The sequence below is a fragment of the Phacochoerus africanus genome, unplaced genomic scaffold (genome assembly GCF_016906955.1).
Source record: "Phacochoerus africanus isolate WHEZ1 unplaced genomic scaffold, ROS_Pafr_v1 Scaffold_93, whole genome shotgun sequence".
NCBI lineage: Eukaryota > Metazoa > Chordata > Mammalia > Artiodactyla > Suidae > Phacochoerus > Phacochoerus africanus.
Window position 1 is genome coordinate 33,238 of NW_025927464.1, and position 15,499 is coordinate 48,736.

A 15,499-nucleotide genomic window follows, 5' to 3' on the forward strand; every position below is an offset into this window, starting at 1 on the left:
TCTGGTGCTTATCAGAAAGAACGTCTCCAAAATCGAAAGACAGGTCCAAGGAAAAAAGCAAGCTGCGGAGTTCCCATCGCGGTACAGCGGAAACAAATCGGACTAGGACCATGAGGTTGCCCGCTGGATCCCTGCCCTGGTTCAGACGGTTAAGGATCCGGCGTTGCCATGAGCTGTGCTGAAGGTCGCAGACTCGCCTTGGATCCCACGTTGCTGTGGCCGTGGCAGCAACAGCTCCAATTAGACCCCTAGCCTGGGAACCTCCACATGCCGTGGGTGCAGCTCTAAATAGGACAGAAGACCAAAAAGAAAACAAAAAAGTTCGTTGGGAAAAAAAAAAAAAACTATAGCAAGACTACTGCTCCTTAAAGCAAGGCGACAAGCAGATCCGGCTAAGGCACAGCAGGACTGTGTTCGGGGGAGGCCTGGGCTAGTTCTGCTCTCCAAGTTCACCTGGGGACTGCCAGAATGCCAATACCCACTTTAGAATGACTGCTTCTGCCCCTACGAAATTCAGGTCCCAAATGATCATCTGCTGTTAGGCTGCCCTAATTCCAACACAGTGAACACAGCACCAGAACAGCCTTCTCAGGAGGACGGGGCTGGCCCAGCACAGCACAGCTGAATGCTTACTGGACTTGCTGCGGCGAGGTCACAGGGAAGGACAAATCTGACTCCCTGTTGGATCGGCTCCTTCTGTTTTACCCTTTCTGTTCTGCTGCATCTGCTACCAGTTAGGAATGTTGCCTCTAGCCTGCAATACACAGGACAGCCGTTCTCAGGGCTCTGACCTTTAAAGGTGTACCGTTTGCGATACAAGGTTGCAGAACCGAGAATAAATTCCTCTTGTCCCAGGTTTACGGGAACATCGTGCCCTGACCTAGTGGACAGCTGTAAGAACAGAGGATTCCAAAACCAAGACGTCGGCAACAGTTAACTAACCCCTCTCCTGCTAAAATCAGAGAAGCTTGAATCCCAAGCTGGGGAAGGTGGTTGCTCGGGACAGCCGGTGCACCATCCTCTCCTTCTGCTGGCTTTCCGAACAAAGCCACTCTTCCTTGCCTCGCCAACTCAGCTCTCAGTTTACTGGCCTGGCGTACGGCCAGGAGTATGAGCTGGGACACAGCGACAACACGATCAGCTTGGCCTGACGTCTGACCTCCCCTGAACTCCCTAGACTCACGTGTACTTCGTAAATGAAGAAGTTTCATCTTAAATGATGGGGGAGAAAGCAATTGTTTTAAGATAAGGCACAAGTCTAAAGAAAGTTTTGTATTTCCTTTTGCTGTTGTTGTTTTGTTTTTGTTTTTGTTTCGCTTTTTAGGGCTGCACCTGCAGCATGTGGAAGTTCCCAGGCTAGGGGTCAAAGTGCAGCTACAGCTGCAGGCCTTCACCCCAAACACAGCAACATCAGATCCGAGCCGAGTCTGTGACCACAGATCACGGCAACACCGGATCCCCCGACCCACCGAGCGAGGTCTGGATCAAACTCACATCCTCATGGATACTAGTTGGGTTTGTTTCTGCGGCACCACAATGGGAACTCCCATTGCCGTTTAAATAGAATCAGGCAGAAGTTCCCATCAGGGCTCAGCAGAAACAAATCCAACTAGTATCCATGAGGATGTGAGTTCAATCCCTGGCCTTGCTCAGGATCCAAATTGCCATGAGCTGTGGTGTAGGCCCGCTGCCACAGCTCCGATTTAAAACCTTGCCTGGGAACTTCCAAATGCGGCAGTTTCGAGTTAAAAAAGCAATAAGTAGGGAGTTCCCGTTGAGGCACAGTGGTTATGGAATCCAACTAAGAACCATGAGGTTACGGGTTCGATCCTTGGCCTTGCTCAGTGGGTTAAGGATCCGGCGCTGCCATGAGCTGCGGTGTGGGTCGCAGACACGGCTCGGATCCTGTGTTGCTGTGGCTGTGGTGTAGGCCGGCGGCTACAGCTCTGATTCGACCCCTAGCGAGGGAACCTCCATATGCTGCGGGAGCGGCTCAAGAAAAGGCAAAAAGACAAAAAAAAGGGGCAAAAAATAATACCAGTACTAATAATAAAATAATCCATAGAACCAGGCAGTCCAGAACTGACAGAAATGTTGGCCCATTGAAGTCAGACTTAGGACTAGCCACTATGTTGACAGGTAAATCACACACATCCTATGTCTGCAATCTAATTTTACTGGAAAATCAAGCAGCATCTTCTTGAACCCCCAACCAAGGTGGATCAACATCCCATGTAAGGGAAGAACCTGATAAAGCCTGATGGGTGTGGTCAAGAAGACAGAGAACTTGGGAACATTAGGCCTTTCTCAAAATATTCAACTGACAGATAACTGGCTCTGAGGCTAATATATGCACTGAACTGTTCCAGAAAGGTCACCAGAACCAGCAGCAGGGACAACGGATACAGACCCAGAAGAAACACACACACACACACACACACACACACACACACACACGCAGAAAAAGAGACCAAAATACCAAGCTGGCAGGGCAAGGTGAAGAACGACCCTAGCACCAAACCAGCCAAAGACATGCTGAAGTGGTGGAACCAAGCCCATCACTTCAAAGATAAACAGCACCTCCGTCGACCCCTTGTTCTCTCTCAGGAGCCTACGAAAGAAGGCTGCTACCGCACGAAAAAGTCAACCGTACCGATGGAGGCAAAGTATCCCAAGGCCTCCCGAGCAGGTCCATGGAACATGAGTCTTCCTGAGGCCAACAAGGTGAGGCTATCAAACAACTTAAAGATGGAGTAACGAGGCTGGTGAATGGAGAAGATGATGGTCCGTCCTTGTTTAGACATCCTACGTCAAACGTAAGAAGACGACAAGGCATTAAACCGCTGAAGCTTGCATTTCTCGGCAACACACTTAGTGGCCCTGCCTGTAGAGCATCGAGTGAGAAAAAATCGCTTTGCTTTTCCCACACTTCTCATCTCATGTGATCTCTCTGATAGTTAGGGAACCTTAAATCAATGCTCTCATGAAAAGCTAGGGTTTCTAAAGTGAGTTCTATGGGCAGTCCTACAATCAGCCAGAATATTCATCGGACATGCAGATCTGGAGTTCCCGTTGTGGCACAGCAGGAATGAACCCGACTAGTACCCATGAGGATGCAGGTTCAATCCCTGGCCTTGCTCGGTGGGTCAAGAATCTGGCATAAGCTGTGGTGTAGATTACAGTTACAGCTCGGGTCCGGTGTTGCTGTGGCTGGGGTGTAGGCTGGTAGCTGTGGCTCCCATTAGACCCCTAGCCTGGGAACCGCCATGTGCTGCAGGCACAACCCAAGAAAAACATAATTATAATTTTCTTATAATGCAGGAGTTCCCGTCGTGGCACAAAGGAAAAGAATCCGACTAGGACCCATGAGGTTGCACATTTGATCCCTGGCCTCGCTCAGTGGGTTAGGATCTGGCGTTGCTGTGGCTGCGGTGTAGGCTGGCAGCTATAGCTTTGAATAGACCCCTAGCCTGGGAACCTCCATATGCTGCGGGTGCGACCCTAAAAAGAAAAAAAAAGTGCAGCTCCCTGGACAGTTTTCTCATACCTATTGGGTCGAGGGAATCCCTATATCTTTAACAAGCACCCAGGTCATTTGCAAGTACACTCAAGTTTGAAAACTTACTACGGATTAAATTGAAAATACGAGTCATATGTCCCATCCCCACTGATCATTTACTTAACTCTTCTGGATCTTTAGGAACTATTTTTCATTCTTCTGCCCTAATAATATAGTGACATTACTTGGTACTCACTATATCTTTGCTAAATACTTTATAGAAAATTTATCGTGAAATAAATTTTCCACCATATTGTTATAAGGCAGGGCCAATTATTATTACTTTTATATAACACGTAAGGCTTAGATAATGAAGCAGTGGCCCAAAGTATCAGAATTAGAAGGGGCAGGGCTGGATTGGATCCCTGGGCTATTTCCATGGCCAAAATTACCTTCACACAGGAGTTACTACTTAATGGGGAGAAGAAACAAAGGCCGAAACTCACCGTTCAAAAGCTGTTATTTATGAAAACAGTTTATGAGAAGAATCACTTAGCATTTCTAATCACTTACTGTATCATGACCCTGGGTACACATTTGTTCTGTCTCCAAGATGACAGGCCAGTCGATCAATCATTTCCAAACAACGTGGGAACAGAAGTAGCAATGTGGAACCGAATGTGCAAGCCAACAGGACCTTCTAACCCAGTCTGAAGATGATATAAGCAGCGTAGTAGAGAGGGCCAACAGGACTCAGCCAGGAAGAGAAAGGGCAGTGGAGGCGGGGGAAGATGGCAAAAACCGTGCGACCCAAGCTCGGCTCCCGAAACCACAGGTATTTCAGTGTCACTGCAGAGCTGAGGTGACATATAGAGGCAGGCACTGAGGGACTGCATCAAAAAACAGGCCCATCAGACTCCGTCGGGCTTAGCAAAAAGGATATGACTAGCATCCTGGAGGACGCAGGTTCAATCCCTGGCCTCGCTCAGTGGGTTAAGTATCCAGCGTTGCCGTGAGCTGTGCTGTAGGTGGCAGACTCGGCTCGGATCTTGCGTTGCTGTGGCCCTGACAAAGGCCAGAAGCTGTAGCTCTGATTCAACCCTAGCCTGCGAACCTCCATATGCCACAGGTGCAGCCCTAAAATGCCAAAAAAAACCCAAAATATATGATGGATGTATTCTCTAACTGAAACTGAACCCCAGACTGATTACTTGACATCTTCACTTATACACGTGTACAACTGACATCTCAAGCATCTTCCCGTTTCTTCTTATCTGAGCAAACAGACTTGCTTGTGAGGGCAGGGCATCAGGGGATGCACGGTAATGATAAGGCCGGGGTGCCACATGGTTTGTCTGGCAGCTTTTTTTTTTTTTTTTTTCTTATGGTCGCAGCCCTGACATATGAAGTTCCCTGGTCAGGGATTGAATCTGAGCCACAGCTGCAGCAATGCCAGATCCCTTAACCTACAAAGGATCAAACCCCTGCCTCCACAGCAACCCGAGCCACTGCAGTCAAGATTCTTAACCCACAGTGTCACAGCAGGAACTCCATGTGGCAGCTTTTAAGAAATGGAAACAGGGGGTTACCCCAGAGGTGGTAGGCAGAGGGAATGGCCAGAGTGACTAGAGATTGATTACACTGAAGGATCATGTTATTTGACTCAGCAAGTAAGTAAACATATTGCGATAATGGGAGCCAAGTTTCTCACTATCTGAAAATTTAAAAACTTGCAGGGAGTGCCTATCAAGGCTCAGCGGTAACGAACCTGAGGATGCAGATTCAATCCCTTGCCCTGACCAGTGGGTTAAGTATTCAGCACTGCGATGAGCTGTGGTGTAGGTCGCAGACATAGCTCTGATCTGGAATTGCTGGCGCTGTCATGGTGGCTAGCAGCTGCAGCTACAATTCCACCCCTAGCCTGGGAACGTCCATATGCTGTGGATGTGGCCCAAAAAAGGGAAAAAAGAAAAGAAAAGAAAAGAAAAACATGGAAAGGATGAAGACTAAAAAAACCTCAAGTATTAGATCAGAATTGGAAATAGTATGACGTCACGAGCTCATGATTTTTATTTATTTATTTATTTATTTTTTGTCTTTTTGCCATTTCTTGGGCCACTCCCACGGCATATGGAGGTTCCCAGGTTAAGGGTAGAATCAGAGCTGTAGCCACTGGCCTATGCCAGAGCCACAGAAACACGGGATCTGAGCCTCATCTGCAAACTACACACACAGCTCAAAGAAACACCGGATCCTTAACCCACTGAGCGAGGCCAGGGATCGAACCCGAAACCTCATGGTTCCTCATCAGATTTGCTAACCACTCACGGAAACTCCCCATGTTTTTGTAATATATGTACTAACACAGCAATAGTTACAAATCCATTTACTTGTATCATTCTAGTCATATGCTGTATACACACACACACAAAATATATATTTATAGCAAACACATATTTCCAAATAAAATATAGATATGTATTTCTGTTATTTATGTTCACATACACATGTACTTCTTAGCTCTGTCTGCTGAGCGGCTCTAGAAGCACTGACACTCCTGTAGCAGTGAGCACACTTGAGTAACCAGATTTTGGTTTCTAAATCCTAACTACACCAGAAGGAACCAGGGGGCTCTGTGGAGAACATCTGACACAGGAAAAGCACAAAATGAGTCTGAATCATCTTGCTCACCATAAAGTAAAGACATGCCTGAGGAATAATTCCAAACACGTCAAAAGGACACAAAAGCAGACCAAAGGGACACACGTGCTCTGTGCTCTGGCCAGATCGGGGTGAATTTAGTCATAAAAATAAATAACAACAACCCAAATTATAACACTTGGAATAAAAGAAAAATACGAACAAATACAAATGAACAGAGAAGGAGGAGAACTCCTTTCCCCTAACACGGGTAGAAAGAATGACGTCAAGAGACAATCACCCTTGGCAAGCAACACACGAGCAGCTGACAGTGGCCGGAGCTGTGAGTACCGGCCACCACTGGTGCATGGAGACTTGACAGGGAACAGGAGGTCTGATCATCTTCCCTGACAAACCACTGACCAACGACAAAGGGGACAACACTTATGTCACCGCAGACAAAGGCACCACACACCAACAGGACCGCTGATGAAGGTTCCCATCCGCCACGACGGGAGACGCCCGAATCAGGCAGCCCCTCGTGTCTCGCACTGAGAACACAGCCCCACTTCTGCGGTGTCCCTGCCAAGAGTCCATGGCCTGCGTCTGCACGTGAGGAAGCACTGGACGGGCCCGGCTTAAGGGCCTCCCTAGGAAATGTGCTGTCCACTGTGTGTGAGGACGTGACAGGTGGGGAAAGGGTACAGACCTGCTCAGGATGAGAAAAGATAGAGTGTTTCTGGAGAGAATCCTGAGCCAAAAGGAAAAAAAGGCACTTTCTGGGGCAGGTGGTGAGGTCTGACGGAGTTTACGGACCGGATGGTAGCAACGGCCCCAACGCCGACTCCCTGGCTGCCAGGCACGTGAGGTGGTAACGTGGGAACAGTGGCCAGGGCACCCAGGGATGACGGTACACGGTGTCAGAAAAAGACGATGTGCGGGAGGGCGGGGGGCAAAGAGAGTCAAAAGGCAGCAGCTGGGGTCAAGGTAGGGGGACGTGGGACTCCTGGGCATTCCTTTAACTGTTTTGTCAAAACCGTTGAAATTTTTTAAAAAGTGGCCCCAGAAAAGGCAAAAACACACACAAAAAAAAGGGTTTTTAATAAATAAATAAATAAATAAATAAAAAGATGTCCACAACTTAGCTCTTGTGCTTTCTCCTATAACCACGTTTCGCCCACCATCCTCTTTCCTCATAAAAGTAAATGGCCCTCTTGATTCCACTCTTCCCTTTCTCAGGCCCCAAATCTTAGGCATGGGTTTTTCGGGTGTCGTCACACCCTGCATCCCACTCCGGAGCTAATCCTGTTGCTTCTACCTACGAAACGGAGAGAATCCACCCACCTCACACCACCACCCCAGTCGGAGCCGACGGCCTCACAGCTCAACGGAGCCAATTCAGACATCGCCTCCTCACCGCATCCCTGCCACTCACCCTCGCCCGATCACACAGCCTTTCCTCTAGACAGCTGCCAGTCCTTTGTTCTAAAAGGCTCTCAACTCTTTCCATGTCCCCCAGAGACCATCAAAGCCGTAGTTCTTACAGCGGCCCACGGTCGACAGAACCTGCCACTCTTAGTGCCACCTCAGGCACTATTCTACTATGGACGCAACTGAACTGCGTGCCCCCGAATTCAAGTTGAAGTCCTACCTCCCAGCACCTGAGAATACACTGCATTTGGCTATTAGGTCTTTTTTTTCTTTTTCTTTTTTTATTATACTTGATTTTGGAGATTGGGTCTTTCAACAGGTATTATGGTTACATAAGGCCATGTGGGTGCCACCATCCAATAAGGATCACTGTCCTCATAAGAAGAGGAGAACTCGGGGAGTTCCCGCCGTGGCTCAGCGGAAGTGGATCTGATTAGGAACCATGAGGTTGTGGCTTTGATCCCTGGCCTTGCTTCCTGGGTTAAGGATCTGGTGTTTCCGAGAGCTGTGGTGTGGGTCGCAGATGCGGCTTGGATCCCGCGTTGCTGTGCCTCTGGCGTAGGCCGGTGGCTACAGTCTGATTAGACCCCTAGCCTGGGAACCAACCGCGGGAGGGGCTCAAGAAAAAATGCAAAAAGATGAAAAAAAAAAAAAGAATCTGGCATATTCATGAGCTGTGGTGTAGGCTGAAGATGTGTCTCTGATTTGATGTGCTGTGGCTGTGGCGTCGGCCAGCAGCTGTAGCTCTGACTGGACCCCTAGCCTAGAAACCTCCATATGCCACGGGTGCAGCCCTTAAAAACAAAAAAAAAAAACAAACAACAAAAAAAGAGGAGAACAGGACACAGACACACCAAGGGAAAATGAAGCGAGGACACAGAGAGAAGACAGGCACCCACAAGCCAAGGAGAAAGGACTCAGAAGAACCAGCCCTGCCGATTTCCTGATCCTGGACTTCTAACCTCCAGGAATGTGAAAAGCCACATTTCTGTTTTAAGCCACCCAGTGTGTTTCATTTTTCATGAGCCACTTCTACTTGTTAGTTGACTGTTTCCCTCCAACAACGAAGGAGAAATTTGTGTCTGTCGTGCTTACTACTAGATCCCCTGCACTAAGAATAACACCTCGTACAGAGCAGGTGCACAGATACTGGATGCGTGAAAGAATCACAGTCGCAGAGCCTTTACCTCTTCAGGAGCAAAAGGACAGCATTTGCTGTGCTGGAGTCTAAGCCAGTCGTGGGCTCGTCCAGGAACAAGATGGATGGGTCAGTAATAAGCTCCATTGCAATACTAGTCCGTTTTCTTTCTCCTCCAGACACACCACGGATAAACTGGGTTCCAACCTAAAGCACAAATATTATCGTTATGAACAGTAACAACCAGAGCCCCTACTGCTCGTGCAGCTCCTGACACGTGCCAACCCTAGCAAGGGCACTTTCTCTCATCAGCCTCGCTGAGTCTCAACAGCAAATAAATGACTATGTGGGAGAAGAGCTAAGGTTGCTCTTTAATTTGAAGAATACACCGAGCCTCAGCTCAGAGGGGAAGTGGTTAATCCCGATAGGAAACCCACGCTTTGAACAGCTCCGTATGTTTCTTATCCCATCAAATATTTAGTTTAAAGACAGTTAAGCTAGAGCACTAATATGGTTCTGACATGGTGAAATCAAGACTAAAAAGGGAGATGGGGAGAGGAGACGAAAGCTGAAAGCATTTATTATAATTTGTTAGGTTCTCATACCCTCCCCATCACCCTCCCACTGCCCGCCCCCGCCCCACCCCCCCCCCCCGCAAAAAAAAGTCGAACTGTGGCTTGGCAGCTGAGAAAGTTCACTTTCGAAGGCAGCTAGCTAACCACTATGCCACTGACGCCAAGAACGTTCACTTGGCACACACATCACACTGGCACCTCTTAAACCACCAAAGCTTCCCTCATTGAACCCCCCCATACCCTAACTCACTGCAGAATTCCTCACTCACTCCTTCTGACAAATTCAGGAGGCAGAGTTTCTACGGGGCAACTGGCTGGGTGTTTCCAACGAGTCATGTCACTGTGTGGTGGGGGACCAGAAAGGCTTAGGGGGAGGTAAGAATTCTCCTTTTCTTCTTCTTTTTGGCCACACCCACAGCGTGCAGAAGCCCCCAGGCCAGAGACTGAACCCACACCACAGCAGCAACCCAAGCCACAGCAGTGACAACGCTGGATCCTTAACCCGCTGAGCCACCAGGGAATTCCCTAGGAAACAAGTCCTACATTAAGAGTCTGCAAAGAGCCATGAGCAAGTGCCACCCCTGCCCTTTACTGGGTGTTATAACACCTGAGCTGGCAGGGACGCTTGGGTCACAGCTGGGGAAATGCAAATAGATAGGACCTGGGCATAGCTGATAGCAAGACACCGTTAATTTGGTTAGTTGATAATGGTGCTGCGGAAATGCAGGCAAAGTTCTTTTCTTGAAGATGCAGAAGTAGGATCAAGAGCGACATAACATGATACGCCTAAGTTTCCTTAAAATGCTTCCGAAAAAATAAGCTGAGGCGATTACGAGGTAAGATGAACACCTGGGAAATCTAGTCGTTATAATTACTAAACGTTATTAGTAATCGTACCATTACATCAATTACCTGATGGTCACGTCATCACTATGTAAACAAAGACCAAATCTGTCTCCAGACGGAGTCTGTTCCTAGAGCTCTCATCTTTGGGCGCCACTGCCTGTGCTTAGTCATGCTGGCTCTGCACTGTTGGTGAAAGGCTGTTGCCTAAGGCCTGAAATATACAGGGCAGCCCATTCTCTAGACCTCGACCTTTAAAGGTATACCATTGTCACTCATACGGAGGAAAAAGCTGTGGGACAGAGAATAGCCTTTGGCTGGCTGGAGGATTATAGGAACACGGCGACCAGAGCCACAGGGACGGCTGCAAGAACAAAGGATTCTGGCACCAAGAGGGCTGCAACAACCAACCACACCTCGCTCCTCTTTTAGTATAAAAGAAGCCTGAGTTCTTACTTGGGTGAGTTGGTGCTTTGGGACAAGAGTCCACCATCTTCTCCATTTGCTGGCTTTCCAAATAAAGTCACTCTCCCCGACCCCAACGACACATCTCTCAATTTACTGTCCTGTCATGCAGAGAGCCTTACAAGTTTGGACTCAGTAACAAGTAATCGACCATTCTAATTGTTTCGCTTAAATTTTAGTTAAAAGTTTAAAGATTTTGCAGTTCCTGTTGTGGCTCAGTGGGTTAAGAACCCGACTCGTATCCATGAGGATGTGGGTTCGATCCTTGGCTTCACTTAATGGGTTAAGGATCCAGTGCTGCCATAAGCTTCGGCATAGGTCACAGATGAGGCTCAGAAATGGCATTGCTGTGGCTGTGGTGTAGGCCTGAGGCTGCAGCTCCATTCAACCCCTAGCCTGGGAACTCCCATATGCCAGAGGTGCAGCCCTAAAAAGAAAAAAGAAAGCTAAAAAATTTTGGAGTTCCTGTTGTGAAACAGCAGAAATGAATCTGACTGGGAGACATGAGGTTGCTGGTTCAATCCCTGGCCTTACTCAACGGGTTAAGGATCTGGCACTGCCTTGAGCTGTGGTGTAGGTCATAGCCGAGACTTGGATCTGGCGTTGCTGTGGCTGTGGTGTTGGCTGGCAGCTACAGCTCCAATTAGACCCTAGCCTGGGAACCTCCACATGTTGCAACTGCGGCCCTAAAAAAAAAACAAGAACAGAAAAAAATTTAATGTATCATTTCAACTAATTAGAGAAAGACATTCTAATTCAATAATGCCCTTTAGCTTATTTTCCCCGGAAATCCACCCAAGGATCTTAGGACAATGACCCTCTGTCAGTAGAGAACGTTTTCTTAAATGCCTACTGGAAAAACAACATCAAATAAACCGAGCCAAGGCAAAGGAAACCTAATCACTCATAAGATGAAAATAAGTGGAAAACACTCGCATCTCAGAGTTATTCTTCCAAACAAAACAGGGCAAAACATACTTACATTAAAGAATGTCAGAAAGTATCATATGAAGCATACAGAGCAGGAGCCCCCGGATGTTCACCATTTGTGAATGCCAGACGTACACCTCTCAAAAGTGATGGACCAAAGTCCCCTGGAGGAAGAGAAGCACAGCTAAAAGGGGAAAAGAAAACAGGAAGAAGGAAGGTTAGTGTGACGACACGACAGGAGGGGTGACGACACACACGAGGCACGACAAACAGTCGGCGTGGGCGAGAAGCCAGAGCTTCATCACGTGGAAGGACCACGGATGCTTTGCCAAAGAACACTCACACGCTAGAGCACACGGCCACACTGCATTCCCAGGGTTCAATCATTCCTAGTTTTTTAAACTGGTTCACTTCCATCTTCAGGCTAGATAACCCATCGCTTTTCTCACCGGTTCCAGAGAGCAGCCACTCGGGACCACGCATGTTCCAGAAAACCGCTGAAGAAGTTCCACTATCCACACAGGGCCCATTTGGCCAGCTATGACACTCTCCGTTGCTCTACATTACCTTGGAATCGGCCACTTTATCCAGACCCAACTCTTGAATGACCATGTTAATCCGCTCATTTTTTTCATGATTTGTCATGGTGGTCGGAAGCCGAAGAGCTGCCGAGAACTGTAAGTTTTCTCTCACTGTCAGCGTTCCCATCACGACGTCATCCTTAAAGCAAAACGGCATTTTCACAAGACTACATGCTCTGTAGTGCATGTACCTTATTCATAACAACAACATACCCCGAGTTCCCGGCCCGGCTCAGTGGTTCACGAACCGGACGGGTATCCATGAGGACGCAGGATCAATCCCTGGCCTCGCTCAGTGGGTTCACGATCCAACGTTACCGTGAGTTGTGGTCTAGGTTACAGACACAGCTCGGACATGGCTTTGCTGCGGCTGTGGTGGAGGCTGGCAACTGTAGCTCCGATTGGACCCCTAGCCTGACAGCTTCCATGTGCCATGGATGCTGCCCTAAAAAGACCAAAAAAAAAAAAAGAAAGAAAATACCCAAGTTCTAGCTAATAACGAGCTTGCAATTAGACAATTCACAGTAACTCCAGGATGCAGACTGCTGCAAAGCCTGATGAAATCCTTCTCATTCCCAATCTGCTCGCCCAGAGAGAACACAGGGGATTCCCATCGCTACCTTTCCAGACTGTTTAACACAAAGGTCTGCCAAACACAGTTCTAAGCTCGAGGATGGAGAGAAGTGAAGTGAAGAAAAACAGAAAACAGTCATGTCCTTTAGAAATGATATGACAACAAGAATTGATATCATTGCCCTTACAGGAGTCATATTCCAGATTCTTTTCACTGAATACTGTGCTGAATCTTATGGGGCATTATGAAAGGCTGACATAAAGAAAAATTGTTTCTATGAGGATGTCCCACAGTCAATTAGAAACACACTCCCTTGTGAGCCAAGGCACTCGCCCAGTACAGAAACAGAGAAATCCATAATGTAAATCCACAAATGCTTACCTGTACCACGTAACCTGAGTTACATTTAAAATTGGCAGGTCGAGGTGCTCCATTGATCAAAATCTCCAGATAATCCATGCGGATCTTTCCTTGCAGCTAAGACATCTAACAACCTGTTTAAAAAAAAATGCGTTGTTCCGGGTTTTTTTCCACCCAACCTGGGTTTTCGCTCTCAGCTCACCTGAATCCAAATTCTGCTCAAGTTAGAATATTAACTTTTCAAGACTCATATTGTTTTATGTATACATAAAGATATACAGCTCTTTCAAGGCTCACCTCTTTTTTCTTTCTTCTCTTTTCTTTTCTTTTTTTAACTACATGCTACAGTAAAGCCCAAAAACGTGAACGCAGGCAAAGCGCTGCGGGTGATCCGGACAGGAGCACCCATGCCTCCAGGCTGTGCGATATCCAGTACTGAGGTCCCGAGGCAGGCCCTGTGCCCCTCGGTCTAAGACGCAAGCCCTCCCTTTCGCCTCGGGCTCCGCCTCCCCACTCTCCATTGTACCCCTTCCCTTCCCTGTCCACAGCACAAACCATGGCTGACAGCTGCATGCCAATCGCCTGATCACGTCCTGTTAGGAAGGCTGACCTAGAAGACGTCCCCATCCTCAGGACAGAACCACAACCCAGCACAACTGCACGCTCCCCACCGCACCTAGACCTGGACCAGACGCCCAGGCAAAGCGCAACGAGCACCTGCTCACATAAAGCTGATCTTTAAAGGCACACGGAAACTCGGGGTGGGGAACAGGAAGGAGACCAAGAGCTACAGAGCTCCAGTTATACAGTCAGTGAGCCACGGGGATGCGAGACACGGCGTGAGGAGCACGGGCAGTGATACTCCAGTAACTCTGTATCGGTACAGAGGGCTAGACGGACCACGGCGATCATTTCACCATGGCTGCCAATGTCGAATCACTGTGTGGCACACCTGCAACTAATGTAAGATTGCATGCCAACTCTAACTCCATTTTGAAAAGCCACACATTAAAACTACAGAGAGAAAGCTTACTTATACTGCTATACTCACGAAGATTTGCCTCCACCGGTGGGTCCCAGAATGGCATTGAGGCCAGGTTTCATGATCCCACTGCAAATGCAAAAACACCCAAGTTACTGACCCACTTTAAAAGCAATTCTATTATTTAGGGTGGGCCTTTAACACACTCAATGAAAACCGATGAACTGCGACAAGGGGGAGAAAAAAAGGCACCAATCAACTCTCAAAGGAAAAAGATACTCAATTGTTGGTTAACAGAAATCTAGCACACAAAAAATGTCAATCACTACTGAGGACTTAGAAGAAAAACGCCTTGGGTCTTAATTCCTTCACTTCTTTTTTTTTTTTGGTCTTTTTGTTTTTGCCTTTTCTAGGGCCACTCCTGCGGCATGTGGAGGTTCCCAGGCTAGGGGTCGAATCGGAGCTGTAGTCACTGGCCTACGCCAGAGCCACAGCAACACGGGATCGGAGCCGATCTACGACCTACACCATAGCTCATGGCAACGCCGGATCCTTAACCCACTGAGCAAGGCCAGAGATCAAACCCACAATCTCATGGTTCCTAGTCGGATTCGTTAACCACTGCACCCCCACGGGAACTCCTCTTTCGCTTCTCTTCTACAACATTTAAATTGTTTTGGAAAAGGACACAAGAACTTTCAAGGTTCCTTGAGGTCGCAGACGCTGGCGAAGCCCTTTGCTCCCCTCACTCCTCCCTCGCAGTGTAAAGTGCAGAACAGTCCTGGGTGATGCCTGATGAGAATTAGCTTCACGCCACCTGATGTGCTACCTAAGCAGCATTCCCACTGCTCAAATCCAGTCACACAAGAAACAATATATCTGAAACAGAAATTCAGTGGCCGGGCGTTCCAGTCGGGGCTCAGCAGTAAGGAAGCCAACGAGTGCCCATGAGGATGTGGGTTTGATCCCTGGCTCTGCTCAGTGAGTTAAGGATCCTGGGTTGCTGGGGCTGTGGCACAGGCCAGCATCGATAGCTCTGATTCGACCCCTAGCCTGGGAACATCCATACGTCGCCGGTACAGCCCTAAATAGACAACATAAAAAAAAAAAAAAGAAGAAACCCAATGGCTGGAAAAAAAGCACCTTGAGGCGATACAATTTTCTTTGTATCCCCAATTCTTCACCCACATCAAATTCTTAATCAAATTAGAAAAGTAAAACATATACCCTCAGGATAATCTTGTCTTCTTCCTTGTAAAGTATCAGAAAAAAATGGACTGGGACATTCTCGGTTTAGAAGTAGTGGATGCCACTTTCTATTGGAGAGAGCCTTGAAGGATATAAACCATGGTGTACACAAAGTATGTTGCAAACAGATGAGCAGACTTTGAGGGTAGTGAATATCCAGATAGAAGGGGGAGTCCCTGTCCTAGCGCAGCAGAAACGAATCTGACTAGTATCTGTGAGGATGCAGGTTCAAT

General features: G+C 47.8%; 1 pseudogene across 1 annotated transcript in view; it reads right to left on the reverse strand.

The window, feature by feature from the left end:
• The window catches only part of LOC125119354 (broad substrate specificity ATP-binding cassette transporter ABCG2-like), a 32,141-nt pseudogene extending 17,994 nt beyond the window's left edge, over positions 1–14,147 (reverse strand). The window contains exons 1-5 of the transcript XR_007133076.1: positions 14,088–14,147; positions 13,058–13,170; positions 12,089–12,241; positions 8,758–8,915; positions 2,654–2,805 (exon numbers count right to left, since the gene is read on the reverse strand). The product of XR_007133076.1 is annotated as a broad substrate specificity ATP-binding cassette transporter ABCG2-like (transcript). The remainder of the gene's footprint in view (positions 1–2,653; positions 2,806–8,757; positions 8,916–12,088; positions 12,242–13,057; positions 13,171–14,087) is intronic.
• Positions 14,148–15,499: the final 1,352 nt, after the last annotated feature.